A 21,109-nucleotide genomic window follows, 5' to 3' on the forward strand; every position below is an offset into this window, starting at 1 on the left:
TTAGAAACAATTGCCTTAAAAGAAAAAAAAAAAAAAACAGGAAAAAATGCCTACTTCTACCCTATCTATTCAACATTATATCTGCAGTTTTAGCCAATATATATGATTCAAGAAACAGCAGGAAGAAATATTAAGTATTGTTTAAATAGTGGTAAAATAGTTATTTACAGATGATATAGTTGCCTATAACTTTTCCTGTTTTAGCATTTTATAACGTAAAGATCAAAACATTCACTGAGAACAACATATTGATCATAACTAAACTAAGACTCAGGAAGAGGCTACATTAGACTGTAAAATAAAAGACTAAAGTCCATTGTAGCAATTATGCAATTTAAGCTTTTCAGTGTGTCTTCATTTTTCTTTCTTTAAGGAAGTCTTGTGAGTTACTATACAGAATTTATATACCCTCCTCTAACTTATCTATGTATAGACAATAGACCACGGAACTTAGATGCCCATGAATTAGGCTCTTAATAAAATTTTGATTTTTTATATTTTCCTTTCTGAAGTTTTATCAGATCTACTATTAATAATAATCATATGTCTGAGAATAATGACCTAGGAATGCAAGTGAACCTGGCCACTCTTACTTTATGCTTCTTTGATATGACCATGCCTATTAAACTACAGAACCCTACACAATAGGCTTTTAACCTTAAAAAGTCCTATAAGTTGCTACTTGCTGAGCTTAGGAAACCTATATTATAGGTATGACGAAGTCTTTCCATTTAAGTATCCAGATACATTTCTCAAAAAAAAAAAAAATCTTTCCAAAAAAATCTATATATTCATTACCTATGTCCCAATTGTTCACTGACCTGAAAATCCTCAGTGATGGAGAGTTCTATGGTCATTGGTCTAAGAATTAGAAAAATCAAGGATTTAAAAGGAACTGAGGTGGTTTTTTGTCAAGAAGAAAAACTGGAAAATGTTTGGAATATACTGTTTTTATTAAAATTGACAGTGTAATATGAAAAATATGGATTCACTTTTCTGTAAAGCGGAAATGAACACAACACTGTGAATTAACTCTACATTCCAATAAAAGTTAATAAAAAATACAGGTCTCGAAAAACGCTTGTGACGAGGCATTTGTATTACTGATACACACTCATCGTTTTATCATGCACAGTCAGTGACATTTGGTTCAAATCTGCATACCTGATGAAAAAGTCACTTAGGTAATGAATATTCATGTGATGTCTATCGTAGGGCAAGCATTGCACTGGTGTGGTGGGGTCTGCAAAAGTGTGTCACACAAACAGCCCTCAAAGAAACCTGTCAGGAGAAACCACAGCAACAAGAGGTGTCACTAGAGGGAGGCAAACACAGGAAGAGGAAGGGGGCAGGAGCCACGTCTGGGATGAAAGAACAGGGCCCGCAGACAGACCTGATCCAAAGGCCCTGAGAACCTGCTGAGCGTTGTACGGCCCCTGAGTGTCCTGCAGGACAGCAGGCAAGGTCACAATCAAATGCTCTTTCAGGCGTTTCTCAGTCTCTTCTGACTTTTGGAAATGCACGCTCCAGTATCCCTTGTACACTACTCTCCCTAATTAAACAGCAGGACAAATACAAGTCTTTTTTGCTGTTGGTGTTCTAGGCTACTTATTAGCCGGACAGTTTTCTGGCTCCATATGCAAGGTGCTGTTCTTTTGTTCTGTCCACTTAATCAAACCACAAAGAAAAACTTATTCTCCCTCAGCCTCTGAATCACAATCAAAGGACCAACAGTTTCCTAACCATTTCTACTTCAGCTGGGCAGGTGTTTGTACAATTTCTACCCGAGACTCTTTAGAACATCTGTATTCTCTTTAATTTTCATTTTACCATATAATTAATGCTTGTTACATAGCTGGCTAATTATTATTGATCCTATAAATATATAGACTCTAATAAAATTTCTGTTCTGTAAGAGAAAAACCTGTCAATATTTTGGCATGCTTATTTTACTCCCGACTTTTTCCTATGCAAACATTAATAGAGACATCTTTGAAAGCTATGTAGGCTGTTTTTTAAATGATGGAAATACAAAACACATCCTCTTGCTAATATTTTTATCACTAGTATTTTTCATGTTAGAACATTTATTTATTTAATAGGTATTTATTAAGTACCTTCACTGTCTAGACAGGGAGGCTACCGTATACACAAGGCAAATCTCTGCCTTCATGGAGATTATGTTTTGACCAACACAGACTTGATTAAAAGAAAAAAAAGTAAACGAATGCCATGGCAGCCCACTCCGGTATTCTTGCCTGGAGAGTCCCAGGGACAGAGGTGCCTGGTGGGCTGCCGTCTATGGGGTCGCACAGAGTCGGACACGACTGGAGCGACTTAGCAGCAGCAATGAGTGAGCGTGATTAGGAAACCAGTAGGTGCCATAAGGTAATTAAACAGGTACAGCCCAGAAAACGACACAACAGATGGAACTGTGACCACTTTACACCGGGGATCAAGGCAGGCGGCCCTGAGCAAGTGATGCTTGAATTGAAATATGGAAATGGCAGCCCACTCTAGTACTCTTGCCTGCCAAATCTCACGGACAGAGGAGCCTGTCAGACAAGAGAATCAGACACGGCTTAGCGACCACACAGTGACGGCAGTGCACTGCGAGGAGGAGCCGGTCAGCGGAGATCTGAGGGCGAGCATTCCAGGAACTGAGGACTGCAAGGAAGAAAGGCCGAGGGCCTCCGAGCCAAGGAGAAAAGCTGCTCCTGCCGCCAAGCATGGCGGACGAGGCCTTGTCAGACGCTGGCGGGGAGCGGGGCCAGCGGCCTGCTGAGTCACGACGACCTGGGCGCCCACCCGGCTGCGCGGAGAACCGCGTCTCCTCGGGACCCGCCCGCTCTTCTCTTCTCTGTACCTTGGTCTTCCAGGTACCACTTTCCTTTTTTTTTACCCTGTATGCTGGTTCTGTGATCATATCCTAATTTGTCACGTTATATCCTAGGCTCTACTTTGCAAACTGAGTGTAATGACAATCCCCAGTCACAGCATTTTAATTTGCAACATGGATAGACGTCACTAAGACATTTTTTTCAACTATGAATTCAGATGCAGAGCATGGAATAAAATTTTCACTTTTGAATTCTGAATTTTTAGAGTAGAAATTCACTGGTAGAGACTACCCTGGACAGAATACTTTAAGTATCTCTGAATTTGCACAGTTCATGTTGTAATCTTGCTTCTGTTTTTTCAGATTACTGAGCCCTGAAGAACTTGGGAGAACATTAGAAATGACACACAACCTTCACAGCACAACAGGCTGAAACTCCAGTCTACATCGCGGTGTCTGAGGATTATGTTATTACTGAATCTTAGACTTCTAATCAGGATTTAAACACAGTTTCAATGCAAAGCAAGCTGGTAGTTAGTATTGTTTAGTCTACTATCTCAGTTCTTATGTCAATGACTTTGGTTGAGACATAAGAGAATAAAAATTAAGTGAAACTTTCATGAGTTAAGACCCTGTACGTCTGCCCATCAGTTCAGTTCAGTCGCTCAGCTGTGTCCGACTCTTTGCGACCCCATGGACTGCAAGCACGCCAGGCCTCCCTGTCCATCACCAACTCTCAGAGCTTGCTCAAACTCATGTCCATTGAGTCCAGTGATGCCATCCAACCATCTCATCCTCTGTCATCCCCTTCTCCTCCCACCTTCAATCTTTCCCAGCATGAGGGTCTTTTCCAGTGAGTCAGTTCTTTGCATCAGATGGTCAAAGTATTGGAGTTTCAGCTTCAACATCAGTCCTTCCAGTGAATATTCAGGACTGATTTCCTTTAGGATGGACTGGTTGGATCTCCTTGCAGTCTAAGCCACACCTCTTATCAAGAAGGTACAGAATGAAGTGTCTACTGCAAACACAACCAGAGGGAAGGCAAGTAGGAAAACAAAACAAAAACAAACCCAAAACTTGTGCTGTACCACCACCTACTGGAAAACAAAAGGAAGGCCGCTGATGTCCAGCCTATCGAGGCTTCTGCACCCACCGATGGGACATGCCAACAAGAACCCTGAAGAACCACAGTAACACTCCTGCAGAAGACCACAACAAGTCTCCAGAAACCAAACCTGAAGTCATGGAATATGGTGACCTAACTGACAGAGAATGCAAAAATAGCCATCATGAAGAAATTCAGTGAGCTACAAGAAAACTCAGGAGGGCAGCTCAATGAGCTCAGGAGTAAAACTGATGAAGAAAAGGAATCCCTCACCAAAGAGAAAGAAGTTCGAAGAAAGAGGCGAACAGAAATTCCGGAGCTGAAAAACTCAGTAGATGAGATGAGAAATGCCTTAGGAAGCACTGGAAATGGAGTGGTCCATAAGGGTAATGGGTATTCCAAAAGAAGAGTGAGAGAAGGAAGCAGAGAACTTAAAGAAATCATAGCTGAGAATTCCTCGAACCTGGGGAAGAAACTGAACATGTAAGTCCGCGGAGCTAAAAGAACAGCTAATTACCTCCATTCAAGAAGACCTTCTGCAACACACATATTAAAATGCTCAAAAGTCAATGACAAAGAAATCTGAAAGGCATCCTGGGAAAAGGTCAGTCATCTACAAAGGAAGCCCATTAGGCTATCAGCAGATTTCTCACCTGAAACTCTACAGGCCAGGAGGATGTGCAATGCCATTCTGAAAATACTGAAAGATAAGCAGTGTCACCCAGGAATACCCTATCCGCCAAAGTTGTCACTCAGATACAAAGGAGAATCAGACTTTCCCAGACGAGCAAAAGCTGAGCCATCACATGAACACCAGGCCTGCCTCACAAGGGAGGCAGAGGAGCTCTTCTATCCTAAACAGAAGGGCACAAGCGGGCAAAACTGAGATAAAGAAGACACACACCACACACACACACACAGAGGAATACAGCTTAGTCATAAAGATGATTAAATCTTACCATCTGCAACAACATGGGCAGAACTTGGTGTTACGCTGAAAGTCAGAGACAGACAAACACCATATGATTTTACTCGTATGTACAACATAGGAAAGAAACAATAAACCAAAATAAATGGACAAACCAAACCAGACAAATACACAGAGAACAGAGTAGGGGTTACCAGAGGAGAAAGGGCAAAGGGGCCAACTGCATGGTGACGGAGACCAAGGTTGGGGGGTGAGCAGCCTTCTACACCACAGAAGCAGAAATAAAATGCTGTGCACATGGAACTTACGCAATGTTACAAATCAGTATTACCTCGATAAAGGGAAAAAACAAGATGCACTGTAAACTCAGTGCTCTCTAAAGGCTGCTGAATCAACACTGTTCAAATCCATGACTGAGATTAGTGCCAAAAAGAATCATTTCATGAGGAGCTAGAATTTAAAATAAAACTTGAATAGTAAGATGAGACATCATTTTATACCTGACAAGTCTGTATTAGAGTAACTGTCCTGAAAATAAAATGCCAACATTAAGATGCTGCGTACAGATGTACCCCTAGCTGTTTTCCTCCAGCTCTGTCTATGAGCTTTCCTCCATAAAATTTCTTTCCCTGTTGGCAGGTTTTTTTTCTTGTGAAATCTGCTGCTATGCCATGATATCATGTATCAATTTGCTCCTAGTTTGCAAATGATCTGTATTCTTGGCCAGGAGAGCTGTCTTAAATAGCTACACATACCAAACACATGCAGGACAGCCGATGTCTCGAGATGGGTAGGACGATGGAAGGCCAGCAGTGCCGTTCACAGTACATACGAAGCTTTATGTGTTGCTACTAAAGGAGAGAAGACAGTGTGCTGTAATTTCACATAAATTCAAACGGTACGTTTTTGATATGTCAACAACTCATAGAAATGAAACGACTAGAAAGTGGAAGATTTTAAAATGATGCTCATGACTTTCTAAATCTTTAATGAGACTCAGGATAATTTTTCAGAATCTTTACTAGTTCTCAACTACATTTCTCTTTCCTTAATGTATTTTCATGTTTCTCAATAACTAGTACATAGAAAATACAGGACAGATGTTATTTGAAGAGAGAGAGAAAGAAAGGAGAAAATAACAGATCTGATTTCTATACTTTCCCATCTATTCATACAGAAGTATCGGCATACCGAGTGAAGTCAGACAGAGAAGGAGAAATATCTTAGGGTAATCCCTTATAAGAATCTAAAAAGACATGACACAGATGAATTTATTTACAAAACACAGAGACTCACAGACTTAGAGAAAAACGCATGGTTCCCAGGAGGGAAGAATAGGGGAAGGGATAGTTAGGGAGTTTGGGAGGAACCTGTACACACTGCTATATTTAAAATGGATAAGCAATAAGATCTCACTGTATGGCACAGGGAACTCAGTGTTATGTGGCAGCCTGGATGGGAGGGGGTTTGGGGGAGAATGGGCACGTGTACACGCACAGCTGAGTCCCTTTGCCGTCCACCTGAAGTGATCACAGCATTGTTAGTCAGCTATACTCCAATAGAAAATAAAGACGTTTAAAAGAGTAAGACATTAATATTAAATGAGTGGACTCTGTAGTTTTTAATTCAAATTACAGTCTCTGCAATAGATAAGATTTTTAAAAGGATAGCCTGAATCCAAAATCAACTTTAAGTGACATTTATAAAAGGAATTTTAACTAACACTCTACCTTTCAATTTTGTTAATTGGTACCTGGCCTCTATGGCTGCTTGTTTATGCTTATTCAACCACCCATTCATTCGTTCATTCAACAGTAAGCTTCAGGCACAGTCCAGCTCCAGTTATCTTTAGGAGACGGTCTGGTAGGAAGAAGCACATTACCATGCTTGTAGAAAAGCAATGGGCTATGTAGTCAGAACACAGACTGGAATTCCAGCTCGGTCACGTACTCTCTGCAGATCCTGGACTCTCACCTGGGGCCTGTATTCACCCCTCTAGGGAGCATTTGAGAAAAAAAAAAAAAAAAAACTTAATAAACGTGGTTTTGATTAAACTTGGATATTTACTGCCTAGGAACCAGAGCTTCTAACCAGCTGCAATATCCTCAAAATGAAGACTCGTTCTGCCTAAAATGTCAATCATTTCCCTCAAGAGAATAAGAAACATACTATCTTCATCAGTAACAGGATAATAAAAACAATACCAACTTTATGGTAGGGACTGTTGGGAGAAATAAAAGATGTTATTGAATACATGAATGAATTTGAAAATAATACCAAATTAGAACATTTAGATAATAAATTTATTTAAGTGATATATTTATTATTGTTCAGTACTAAGTACACTGGATTCCGAGGGAACAGTTTCCACTTGGCTGGCCCTGATCACGGTAGGGTAGAGCAAGACAGGCTTCCCTGGTGGCCCAGTGGTAAAGAATTCGCCTGTCAATGCAGGAGAGACAGGAGTTCGATCCCTGGGTCAGGAAGATGCCCTGGAGAAGGAAATGGCAACCCACTCCAGTACTCTTGCCTGGAGAATCTTGTGCACGAAGGACCCTGGCAGGCTGTAGTCTGTGGGGTCGCAAAAGGCTAGGACGTGACTTAGCAGCTGAACAACGACAAGAGCAAGGCATGTGTACAGGTGGTTGGGAAGGGGAGTGAGACAAGGGGATTATATTTAATTACGCATAATAGGTGATTATATAGTACACAGACACTAGGACAGTAAGGAGCCCGGCCCTACGGGATCGAGTAATGGGGCTCGTTTCACAGGCAGCGGGACTGGATGGCTGTGCGGGCCCGGCCCCTAGACCATCCTTCGGGCTCCACCGTCAGTATGCCTCTGCCCCTCTCCCTGCCCATCCCCCCTTTCCCTCTCCAGTGACTCCATCATCTTCATGTTTGCTTTAGCGTGTGCTACAGACTCCTGGTCCAGAGAGATATACCGACACACAGACACGATGGGACTATTTTAAAACACGCGAAGGCGCCTCACAGGAAAACCACACATCGGTTTATCTCAGCATCGTTCAAGCGTACTTAGCCAGCAAGTACCTTTTCTGACCAAGATTTACTAACACCTGGCAAAATGAACGTAAGAAATGAACTCTGGGAAATGTTCTCTTATCTCATGGCTTTTCCTTACTAGGGCTTTATCTCATTTATCATTTGAAAGTAAGAACTCAATAAATGCTTGGTAAATGTTGCACTAAGTGTTACAGATATGCAGTTACTCCAAAGTTCACCTTCATTTGGCTATTTTATTTGTAATCACTTTTTTAAAATAACACATTGTACAAATTAAATATATGTCCCATGTTCAGAAACTATCCATTTTCTAGTATGTTTCAAGCAGTCAGATCAGCTCTATTCAAGTTCAAAAGAATTTTTTAGGATCATTCAAAATAAGACAGATATTAAGCATACTTTAAAAAAAAATGACTTGAAACTATAGGTGATCATGAATAAATTAACCCCAGGTATTAGGATTAATGGGAATAATTACTTTAAATTATTACTATTATTACTAATATTAATAATTACTTAATAATATTAAAAGTAGATGTGAGATAAACAGTTTCAGAGAAATTATTTTGAAAGTCAAATACTTATTTTATTTGTAAGTACTTTGGTCATCTTACTTGACCAAAAGTTCCTTGCCTATCTCTTTAACCAATCTAATTACAAAACCAAATTCTAACCATTGAGCAGGGAGGGAAAAGGCAAGGATTGGGTTTCTGCATCCCTACGAGTCCAAAGTCAGGTGCAGACATAAGGAAGCAGCAAGTGTTGGTTGTTAAACATTTGAACAGAAAAGTATCAGAGAAGCCAATAACCAGGAAACACTCCAAGTTCTGGCAGAAACCTCGATCTGGCTCTGACACCCCCAGCTCATGCCGGCCTGTGAAGTTCTGCTCCCCACCTCCCAAGAGTGCAGTTCTGATAAAGCGGTTTTAAATCTCCTCCAAGTGAAGTCCGACGACTCTGTGAATCTGAGTGGTCCCGAGTGTTTCCACTGGTACCAGGGTCAGGTCTGGTTCCACCCACGCAGTCTCCTGTGATGGGAGACGGCATGCTAGGTTGCTTTAATCTGATGGTGAACCTCTCCAGACCTGGGACAAACTCAGCTTGCTCTCACTTAAAGTTTTATTCTGCACATCACTCCTAAATCATTTAAAAAAGCTCAAAGAGCTTTCCCATTTGTCAAACACCCCAGATCAAGTAGAGTGCTCAGTAAACATTTGGTGAATGGACCATTCTACTCCACATGTAACAAATGAGAGAAATCTATAATTTAGACAGTATGCACAATATCTTCTGTAGTTGGAAGGACTTGATTAGAAAAGAAGAAACTAATCCTAATTGCCAGTCCATGAAGTGATGATTTAGCTGAAAAACTCAATTCAAATGAAAATGCCTTGTGGGAGAGGGAAAAAAAATGTAATTGATTGGGTACACACTTGAAATCAATCACTTGCATAACACTCTATTCTCCTGCTTTACACTTTAATACCCTCTAAAATTAAAAAAAAAAAAGGCTGTTTTCAAAATTCTATACTCTCCGATTGCAGGGCCTTTGGAGAGCAATGTTTTAAGGCCTTAGGAATCAGAATTTGCCTTCCCTGTAGGATAAAAGGAAAGTGGAAAACTAGTACTTTATGCCAAAGGTAAGATGATCCTCAAGAAGCTCCAAGACTGAAAACTTTGGGATTGAGAGTCTCATGAGACCTAGGAGAATTGCTGTCGTTCAGTCGCTAAGTCATGTCTGACTCTCTGCTACCCCATAGACTGCAGCATGCCAGACTTCCCTGTCCATCACCAACTCCTGGAGTTTGCTCAAGCTCACATCCACTGAGTCGGTGATGCTATGTAACCTTCTCTTCCTTTGCTGCCTCCTTCTCCTTTTGCCTTCAATCTTTCCCAGCATCAGGGCCATCTCCAATGAGCCTGCTCTAGGAGAACGCATACTTCAAAAGCAGAGGCAAAGTCCTTCTGCAAAGGTACATGCTTAAGAACTTAACTTTGATTAAAATGGAGCAGAAGGTACTGTTTTCCACAGGACTGGGTACAAAGTTAAGGGTTTCAGCCTAAGCTCCTGTGACTTTTAGAGGAAGAACAGTCCCTGAAAACCAAATCGCAGGGGACAGAATTGATTACGCCCTGGAAGCATCCCAAACACAGGCAGCACCACGGGGGGAGCTGTAAGCGGATGCTGTGGGGACAGAAGCAGGTTCCTAGGGAGGAAGTCCTTCCGTCCATGGCTCAAGTGAACACAGAGAAAGAGATCTGGAGAAGTCTGAAGGCTAAGCCTAGTCTCAGTATCTGCAAAGGGCAGAAATGACATTCCAGACACACACTTCACCAAATTGTTAGAGGGGGATGAGATGGAGTTCTTGGAGGTCACCTGAGCAGTGGGTGATCAGAAAAAGAAAGCATGGTACAAAGAACCACAGGAAGGACTCTTCATCCCCCGAAAAGCAAGGAAAGAAGAAAACGAAAGAAGAGGCAATATCCACTCCAAACTGTGTCTTGAAATAAAGAGGTGAGAACAGTTTTTTCCCTACCATTCTGGCCAACATGACTTAGCTTTTGTTGGCTCAGGCTGGTGGGGACTGAAGAATACTTACTAAAATCAAAGACTTGCCAGTGGCAGGGAGGAAATTAAAGAAGACACCCCGTGATTGGACACGGCATCCCGTCTGCTCAGACGCTGAGAAGTTACCTCCGTCCGGGCCATCCTGCTCACCTGACTCCAACATTTTGCAAATTGTACTCTGTTTCAGTATAGGAGTTTGATCTTCCACCTAGAGTTTTTGCTTCAAGTCCAGAGTTCTCTTTAAGATACAGAAGCATACACAAAAGGCAGTGTTCCCCCGCCCTTTCAAGATGAGGAAATAAAATGGCACCAACAAAAAGAACCCAAAGGAACCCACAAGTATTGAAAAGAAAATCACAAACATTTTTATTCATCTGTCCCCTGCTCTGGAGTTTAATTTCTGGGCTCCAGTCTTGGCACTGAGAGTATGAACTTTCCAAGCTTCCATGTCTTCACCTATAAATGAAATGATACATTTATAGAAAAATATTTTCTAAAAGTTTTAAAACTGCATAACTGCTGTTAAGACAACTAAGTGAGATAAAGAAAAGCAACTAGTTGAGCTTCTGTTAAACTTTAGGAGTTTTTTCTTTATTTCCAGATAGGGCTGTCAGATAAAAACACAAGATGTCCAGTTAAATTTGAATTTCAGTTAAACAAGTTATTTCCCAGTATAAGTAAATCTCAGATGTTGCATATATTTTTGTTTGCTAAATCTGACAACCTTACCCTTATGATAGAAATAAAATCAGCCGAATATTTGAGAAACTCTAACCCAAGAAGAGATAAGAAAGCCTTCTTCAGTGATCAATGCAAAGAAATAGAGGAAAACAACAGAATGGGAAAGACTAGATCTCTTCAAGAAAATTAGAGATACCAAGGGAACATTTCATGCAAAGATGGGCTCAATAAAGGACAGAAATGGTATGGACCTAACAGAAGCAGAAGATATTAAGAAGAGGCGGCAAGAATACACGGAAGAACTGTACAAAAAAGATCTTCACGACCCAGATAGTCATGATGGTGTGATCACTCATCTAGAGCCAGACATCCTGGAATGTGAAGTCAAGTGGGCCTTAGAAAGCATCACTACGAACAAAGCTAGCGGAGGTGATGGAAGTCCAGTGGAGCTATTTCAAATCCTGAAAGATGATGCTGTGAAAGTGCATGGACAGGGAAGGCTGGCGTGCTGCGATTCATGGGGTCGCAAAGAGCTGGACACGACTGAGCAACTGAAATGAACTGAACTGAACCCAAGCTGCTCCACACACTGTGGACAGCTTGCAAAAAGTTTTTAGCTTCAGTACATCTTTGAAACCTGTGTGCCGAAATGATGATTATCAAAAATCTCCTTCAAGACCAAAATAACTTATACCTATGACAACCACTGAATATTAAGAAACCCCTTCATTTCCTAGAATCATGAAAATAAATATTTGGATGCGTGTATGCATGCTAAGTTGCTTCAGTCATGTCTGACTCTTGCAACCCCATGGACTATTGCCCTCCAGGCTCCTCTGTCCATGGGATTCTCCAGACAAGAATCCCGGAGTGGGTTGACATGCCCTCCTCCGGAGGAGCTTCCCGACCCAGGGGTTGAACCTGTGTCCCTTGCATTCCCTGCAATGGCATGCAGCTTCCTTAGCACTAGTGCAACCTGGGAACTCCAAGGATTGGGATATGCAGCATGAAGGCATATCTCATGACATCCTTTGCTGCAATAGGGTGCCAGAACAGAAGACCACCACACAGGGAGACCAAAATGTGAGGATGGACACAGCCAAACAAAGGCTGGAAGAAAAGTAAGTAGCGAAAGTGAAAGTGTTAGTTGCTCAGTTGCGTTCGACTCTTTGCGATCCCGTGGACTGTAGCCCGCAAGGCTCCTCTGTCCATGGGATTCTTCAGGCAAGAACACTGGAGTGGGTTGCCATTCCTTTCTCCAGGGGATCTTCTTGATCCAGAGATCGAACCTGGGTCTCTCTGAGGAATTTAGAATGAGAAAATTCTGGAGAAGCATATTTAATTGTAGCATATACGCGTTTGTGTTTCACCATGTAGTAACTTTGGAGTTAACATAATGATAGAGGTGCCACCATCTTTTCTGGTTGTGAAGATTTTAATGCAGTCCTGAACACCATGGGGCTGGTTGAGGGCTGGAACTTTGTAAAGGACCTGCCTGGGGGAGGAACAAGTGGAAATAAACGATCTGCGAGAGCATAAAAGAAGAGATGGTCTAGAGACTGGCCAGAAAATGTCCTCATGGAACAGAGCCAGAACAGGATTTGCTACATGTCTTGAAATCACTGGGTGAGGAAAGCATGAGCTTCAGAGAAAAGTGCAGGGTACATAGCTAAATGCAAAGAATCAGCCTTGTTAAGGAAAGGGGAGAAAGGAGCCTTTGCCTTGGTACCATGTGGTCAGAGTCACGGCAGAGCAAAAGCGTCCTTTAATAAGACTGTAACCCATGATCATCAGTTTCTAGTCATTTTGAAGTGAAATGTAATTTCCACTAATACCATGTTTCCATCCATAAAACTCAAGCGAACATCTACAAAGATGTTTGGATCTGTCCCCAGTGGGCATACTTCAGGTAAGGAAGACATGCCTAACATGTGATGGCCTTAGGGTGAGATGAAGGGACAGAGTGCCATGAATGAAGGGTTTCCTAAGACCTGATTAAAGATTATCACAGAACAGAACATGTGAGCGAGACTTCACAGAAGGGAAGTAGAAGGCTCCCACATGGGCAGTGGCATTCTAAAAGAAGGGAGTGGAGAGCCAAGATAAGAAAACCCGACATAGAAGGTGAGTTTCAGGAGTAGAGAAGCTTGAGAGAAGGGCTGGGGGCAGAGAGGGAAGGGTAACTGGGAGACGACCATGAGGGTCTTTGTACAGATCTTATCCCGTTGGAAATAAGGAGCCATTAACAACTTCCAAGATTCAGAGTAACTGTCGCAAAATATATAAACAGATAACAGTACTTAGGAAAACGTGTCAAGCCAGATTCTGAGATTATTCTTGCCCTCTCTGTCAAACAGAATGAGGAGATAAAACAGGAAGCAGAGCACCCCTGCTCAGGTATAACCCTTTCCAAAGAAGAACAGGAGTTCTTTGAGGAAAATACACGTTCATTGTGAAAAGAAAAAAAAAAGAAACTGCACAAAATACACATAGGAAGTTCAAGTCCTATTCATGTGTCCTAATGAGCCTTGGTTCCTTGAGTCTTGTCTGTTGGTTAGTTGGGTTTTGTTATTTACAAACACTATAGAAGAAACAGTCTCATGTGCATGCATGTTCTGATAACCATTACACTTCTTACATATAACAAGCTAAGATTCTGGATCAAAGTGCATACATGCTAAAAACGTTGATGACTAAAGCAAAATCACTTTTCAGAAAGGAGGCAGTAAGTTACCACCAACATCCTAGGAGTGTGCATGGCCCTCCATATCTTTTCCAACAGTGAGTAATATCAACTTACTTTTTAATTCGCAAAGACAAGCTCTTATTCTCTTATAAGTGAGGCTAACCACTCAGGCCAGAACCTTATTCAATAAACATCTATTGAGTAATTGATACTTTTAAGTACCAAGAATGTTCAGTGTATATAGAGATGAATACATTATGTTCTCACCCTGGAAAACTCCCAAACTAGAAAGAGCAAATGTGGACCAGAAAACATCTCCAATATCTGGAGAAATAAAGGAGCCTGATAATGTGTATGCTATTATTCTAGCCAAGGTACTCAGTTAAGTTCAGTCACTCAGTCATGTCCGACTCTTTGTGACCCCATGGACTGCAGCACACCAGGCTTCCCTGTCCATTCACCAGCTCCTGGAGCTTACTGAAACCCATGTCCATTGAGTTGGTGATACCATCCAACCATCTCATCCTCTGTCATCCCCTTCTCCTCCCACCTTCAATCTTTCCCAGCATCAGGGTCTTTTCCAATGAGTCAGCTCTTTGCATCAGGTGGTCAAAGTATTGTTTCAGCTTCAGCATCAGTCCTTCCAATGAATATTCAGGACTGATCTCCTTCAGGATGGACTGGTTGGATCTCCTTGCAGTCCAAGGGACTCTCAAGAGTCTTCTCCAGCACCACAGTTCAAAAGCATCAATTTGTCAACACTCAGCATTCTGTATAGTCCAACCCTCACATCCATACATGACCACTGGAAAAACCATAGCCTTGACTAGATGGACCTTTGTTGGCAAAGTAATGTCTCTGTTTTTTAATATGTTGTCTAGGTTGGTCATAACTTTCCTTCCAAGGAGCAAGAGTCTTAATTTCATGGCTGCAGTCACCATCTGCAGTGATTTTGGAGCCCCAAAAATAAAGTCTGACACTGTTTCCACTGTTTCCCCATCTATTTGCCATATAGTGATGGGACCAGATGCCATGATCTTAGTTTTCTGAATGCTGAGTTTTAAGCCAGCTTTTTCACTCTCTTCTTTCACTCTCTTTAAGAGACTCTTTAGTTCTTCTTCACTTTCTGCCATAAGGGTGGTGTCATCTGCATATCTGAGGGGATTGATATTTCTCCCGGCAATCTTGATTCCAGCTTGTGCTTCTTCCAGCCCAGCGTTTCTCATGATGTACTCTGCATAGAAGTTAAATAAGCAGGGTGACAATATACAGCCTTGACGTACTCCTTTCCCAATTTGGAACCAGTCTGTTGTTCCACGTCCAGTTCTAACTGTTGCTTCCTGACCTGCATACAGATTTCTCAGGAGTCAGGTCAGGTGGTCTGGTATTCCCATCTCTTGAAGAATTTTCCACAGTTTGTTGTGATCCACACAGTCAAAGGCTTTGGCATAGTCAATAAACCAGAAGTAGATGTTTTTCTGGAACTCTCTTGCTTTTTCCATGATCCAACGGATGTTGGCAATTTGATCTCTGGTTCCTCTGCCTTCTCTGAATCCAGCTTGAACATCTGGAAGCTCACAGTTCATGTACTGTTGTAACCTGGCCTGGAGAATTCTGAGCATTATTTGGTCGAGTACTTTCATGGTACTCAAGGAAGACTTTGCGAAAAAAGCAGCCTTTAATCCCTTTAGTAAAAGTGGGCCTGGATTTTTAACCAACTGAGTGTTCAAAACCTCCCAGGCATAGCGAAGATCATAAACTGTGGGAAAGGCAAGCACAGTGTGTGTGCAACGGCAAGCCCGGAACTGGGATGTGTTAAAGACTGATCTGAGGCTTCCCATTAACAAGAAAGCTCTGAAGGTCAACCTGAGAGTCTGACTCCCTTTGTGTGGCCCTTTCCCACTCATCCCACATCAGTCATTTCTTCTGCTTCACTGAAATGCATACACACTTTAAAATTAGATTGGCATCTATACCCTACCATGTGTAAACTAGATGGTCAGTGGGAACCTGCTGTATAGCACAGGGGCCTCAGCTCAGGGCTCTCTTGATGACCTAGGTGACAGGGGGTGGGGGGAGGGAGATCCGAGGAGGAGGAAATACATATTTACAAAAGGTGGAAGCAGTGACAGATTTCCTCTTCTTGGGTTCTAAAATCACTATGGATGGTGACTGCAGCCGTGAAATCAGAAGACGATTGCTTCTTGGCAGGAAAGCAACGACAAACCTAGACAGTGAGCTGAGAAGCACAGACATTACTCTGCCAACAAAGGTCCTTATGGTTAAGGCGATGGTCTTCCCTGTGGTCCCGTACATAGCGAGAGCTGGACCGTCAAGAAGGCAGAACTCCAAAGAATTGATACCTTTGAACTGTGGTGCTGGAAAAGACTCTCAAAAGTCCCTTAGACAGCAAGGAGATCAAACCAGTCAATCTTGAGAGAGATCAACCCTGAATATCCGCTGGAAGGACTGATGCTGAGGCTCCAGTACTTTGGTCATCTGATGTGAACAGACAGCTCATTGGAAAAGTCCCCAGTGCTGGGAAAGATTGAGGGCAGAAGGAGAAGAGGGCACCAGAGGATGAGATGGCTGGATGGCATCACTGATACAATGAACACGAACTTGGGCAAACTCTGGGAGATGGTGAGGGACAGGGAGGCCTGGCGCGCTGCAGTCCATGGGGTCGCAGAGAGTCGGACACGACTGGGCAACTGAACAACCGTGGATACACTTCATGGCACAGCAGAAACTAACACAACACTGTAAGCAATTATATTCCTTTTTTTTAAAGAATAGCCCAGTTTTTAAAGAGAAGAACAGAGCTGAAGGACTTAAACTACTTGACTTTAAGACTTATTATAAAGTTACCGTAAACAACATAGTGTACCATTTCTGTCAAGATGGACAAATAGATCAATGGAACGGAACATAGTCTGGAAATACACCAAAATAAGTAAATAAATTTCATACTGTTCTTGTAAGGACCAATTTTCTCTTTATGCAACCATGACATAATTTGTATCTACATAGAATTAGTGGAAAGAGTACCTGGTGCATTAGTTATGGGGAAATAAAGCCATATTTATGACTTTAAGCATATTCAACATATTATTCAATACACAGTCATGTTTTAAGTACTTATTGACCCAACAGAAGAGTCCATTGATTGGCCAAGTCGCATGTCAATTTTGATACCATATGTCAACTCTGTTACCTGAGTAACTTAGGATCTTCTTTCTCCAGCCCTTGCCTACCCACCTACTCTAACCTGCCTATTTGTTGGGTTACAAAAAGACACAGCCAGAGAAAGAACTTGTGGACCCAGCAGGGGAAGGAGAGTGTGGGACAAACAGAGAGGAGCCTTGACATCTATATGCCACCACAGTGAACCAGACAGCTAGTGGGAACCCGCTGCACAGCAGAGAGCTCAGCTCCGTGCTCTGTGACGACCGTGGGGTGGGATGGGGGTGGTGGGAGGCAGGTTGAAGAGGGAAGGGGTATACGTTTACTTATAGTCGATTCATGGTGCCATACAGCAGAAACCGACACAACATTGTAAAGTAATTATTCTCCAATTAAAAATAAGTCTAAGAAAGGAGACTCCTTTCCAAAAAGAATGTTTGTTTTCTTCTTGAAGCATAACCCAAGCCAAAGAACTCTTTTTGGAGAAAGTTTGGTGAAACTGATAAGTATCATTGCAGTGACCCACACTGTTATCATAATTGTATTGGTTTTATTTTTATTGATTTTATTTATAAAGTCCACTGTTTCTAGTGAATTGCTTCCTCTTCTGACCTTTCCCCTACTTAGTCCTTGATAGTTGGGTTTGCTAAAGAAAACTTAATCCTGGACAAAGTATTAATTCTGGAAGAAATCACGTCTCTTCTAATGTACTTGGGCAATTATTTCCCATTAGCTTAACAAATGATTGTCTCAGCTAAGAAAATAGAATAGCTTGAAAAATCACAGCCTAGAGCTATGCTGGCTTTATTTAATTTGCCATGCAGAAGAATTAAACCTAGGGCTTTAAATCAAGCTTTTGAAAAAGAGTTAAGCTTCACACTCTAGTTAACAATAGCTTCATTATTAACTCAAGTAATTTCAAACAAAGCAAGTGAATTGCTCCTTCACCTAGCTCCTCTCAATTATAGAAAGGTATGTTTTTCTCTGGTTCACCTGGGTGTGCCTTTCACATCAATCCTCCAGTAAATAAACACACAAATACCCAACAATTTGACAAAAGCTAGAATCCTCGTAGTCCACTCCTATTCATCTCATCTCCCAATTTTGCAAGGCGATGGCACCCCACTCCAGCACTCCTGTCTGGGAAATCCCATGGACAGAGGAGCCTGGTGGGCTGCAGTCCATGAGGTCCCTAAGAGTCAGACACGACTGAGCGACTTCCCTTTCACTTTTCACTTTCATGCACTGGAGAAGGAAATGGCAACCCACTCCAGTGTTCTTGCCTTGAGAATCCCAGGGACGAGGGAGCCTGGTGGGCTGCCGACTATGGGGTCGCACAGAATCGGACACGACTGAAGCGACTTAGCAGCAGCAGCAACTCTGTCTGACTAGTGTTTTCTTTTTTTAGTTATTAAGACACAGATCATTTTTTCTCCCAAGGGACAACAATGCAAAAAGTCACACCATCATAAGAAATCTGAAGGAATCCAGGAACGAGTAAGGAAATCACCCATCGATCGACACAGCTCTGGACCATGATTGGGCTTCCCACATCCCTAAATCTCACACTTCACATCAGAGCAGGGCCTTTGCCTTACTTCCTGCAGGAATCTCACTTCCAAGAAAAGGAGTAAGAAGCAGAGACTCACATGCCATTTAGGAATCTTCTGTTCCTAAATTCATCCATCAAATAATGAGGGGGTTGAAAATAAGCCAGCAGGGATATCAGTTCAGTTCAGTCAGTTCAGTTCAGTCGCTCAGTCGTGTCCGACTCTTTGCGACCCCATGAATCGCAGCACGCCAGGCCTCCCTGTACATCACCAACTCCCGGAGTTCAATCAGACACACGTCCATCGAGTCAGTGATGCCATCCAGCCATCTCATCCTCTGTCATCCCCTTCTCCTCCTGCCCCCAATCCCTCCCAGCATCAGAGTCTTTTCCAACGAGTCAACTCTTCGCATGAGGTGGCCAAAGTACTGGAGCTTCAGCTTTAGCATCATTCCTTCCAAAGAAATCCCAGGGTTGATCTCCTTGCAGTTCAAGGGACTCAAGAGTCTTCTCCAACACCGCAGTTCAAAAGCATCAATTCTTCGGCACTCAGCCTTCTTCACAGTCCAACTCTCACATCCATACATGACTACTGGAAAACCCATAGCCTTGATTAGGCGGATCTTAGTCGGCAAAGTAATGCTCTGCTTTTGAATATGCTATCTAAGTTGGTCATAACTTTTCGTCCAAGGAGTAAGCGTCTTTTAATTTCATGGCTGCAGTCACCATCGGCAGTGATTTTGGAGCCCCCAAAAATAAAGTCTGACAATGTTTCCCCATCTATTTCCCATGAAGTGATGGGACTGGATGCCATGATCTTCGTTTTCTGAATGTTGAGCTTTAAGCCAACTTTTTCACTCTCCTCTTTCACTTTCGTCAAGAGGCTTTTTAGCTCCTCTTCACTTTCTGCCATAAGGGTGGTGTCATCTGCATATCTGACGTGATTGATATTTCTCCTGGCAGTCCTGATTCCAGCTTGTGTTTCTTCCAGTCCAGCATTTCTTATGATGTACTCTGCATAGAAGTTAAATAAGCAGGGTGACAATATACAGCCTTGACATACTCCTTTTCCTATTTGGAACCAGTCTGTTGTTCCATGTCCAGTTCTAACTGTTGGTCCTGACCTGCATACAGATTTCTCAAGAGGCAGGTCAGGTGGTCTGGTATTCCCATCTCTTTCAGAATTTCCCACAGTTTATTGTGATCCACACAGTCAAAGGCTTTAGCATAGTCAAGAAAGCAGAAGTAGATGTTTTTCTGGAACTCTCTTGCTTTTTACATGATCCAGCGGATGTTGGCAACTTGATCTCTGGTTCCTCTGCCTTTTCTAAAACCAGCTTGAACATCAGGGAGTTCACGGTTCACATGTTGCTGAAGCCTGGCTTGGAAAATTTTGAGCATTACTTTACTAGCGTGTGAGATGAGTGCAGTTGTGTGGTAGTTTGAGCATTCTTTGGCATTGCCTTTCTTTGGTATTGGAATGAAAACTGACCTTTTCCAGTCCTGTGGCCACTGCTGAGTTTTCCAAATGTGCTGGCATATTAAGTGCAGCACTTTCACAGCATCATCTTTCAGGATTTGAAATAGCTCAACTGGAATTCCATCACCTCCACTAGCTTTGTTCATAGTGATGCTTTCTAAGGCCCACTTGACTTCACATTCCAAGATGTCTGGCTCTAGATTAGTGATCACATCATCATGATTATCTGGGTCGTGAAGATCTTTTTTGTACAATTCTTCTGTGTATTCTTGCCACCTCTTCTTAATATCTTCTGCTTCTGTTAGGTCCATACAATTTTTGTCCTTTATCGAGCCCATCTTTGCATGAAATGTTCCCTTGGTATCTCTAATTTTCTTAAAGAGATCTCTAGTGTTTCCCATTCTGTTGTTTTCCTCTATTTCTTTGCATTGATCTCTGAGGAAGGCTTTCTTATCTCTCCTTGCTATTCTTTGGAACTCTGCATTCAGATGCTTATATCTTTCCTTTTCTCCTTTGCTTTTTGCCTCTCTTCTTTTCACAGCTATTTGTAAGGCCTCCCCAGACAGCCATTTTGCTTTTTTGCATTTCTTTTCCATGGGGATGGTCTTGATCCCTGTCTCCTGTACAATGTCACAAACCTCATTCCATAGTTCATCAGGCACTCTGTCTATCAGATCTAGGCCCTTAAATCTATTTCTCACTTCCACTGTATAATCATAAGGGATTTGATTTAGGTCATACCTGAATGGTCTAGCGGTTTTCCCTACTTTCTTCAATTTGAGTCTGAATTTGGCAATAAGGAGTTCATGATCTGAGCCACAGTCAGCTCCTGGTCTTGTTTTTGTTGACTGTATAGAGCTTCTCCATCTTTGGCTGCAAAGAATATAATCAGTCTGATTTCGGTGTTGACCATCTGGTGATGTCCATGTGTAGCGTCTTCTCCTGTGTCGTTGGAAGAGGGTGTTTGCTGTGACCAGTGCATTTTCTTGGCAAAACTCTATTAGTCGTTGCCCTGCTTCATTCCGTATTCCAAGGCCAAATTTGCCTGTTACTCCAGGTGTT

Source organism: Budorcas taxicolor, chromosome 22 (genome assembly GCF_023091745.1).
Source record: "Budorcas taxicolor isolate Tak-1 chromosome 22, Takin1.1, whole genome shotgun sequence".
Classification (NCBI taxonomy): Eukaryota; Metazoa; Chordata; class Mammalia; order Artiodactyla; family Bovidae; genus Budorcas; species Budorcas taxicolor.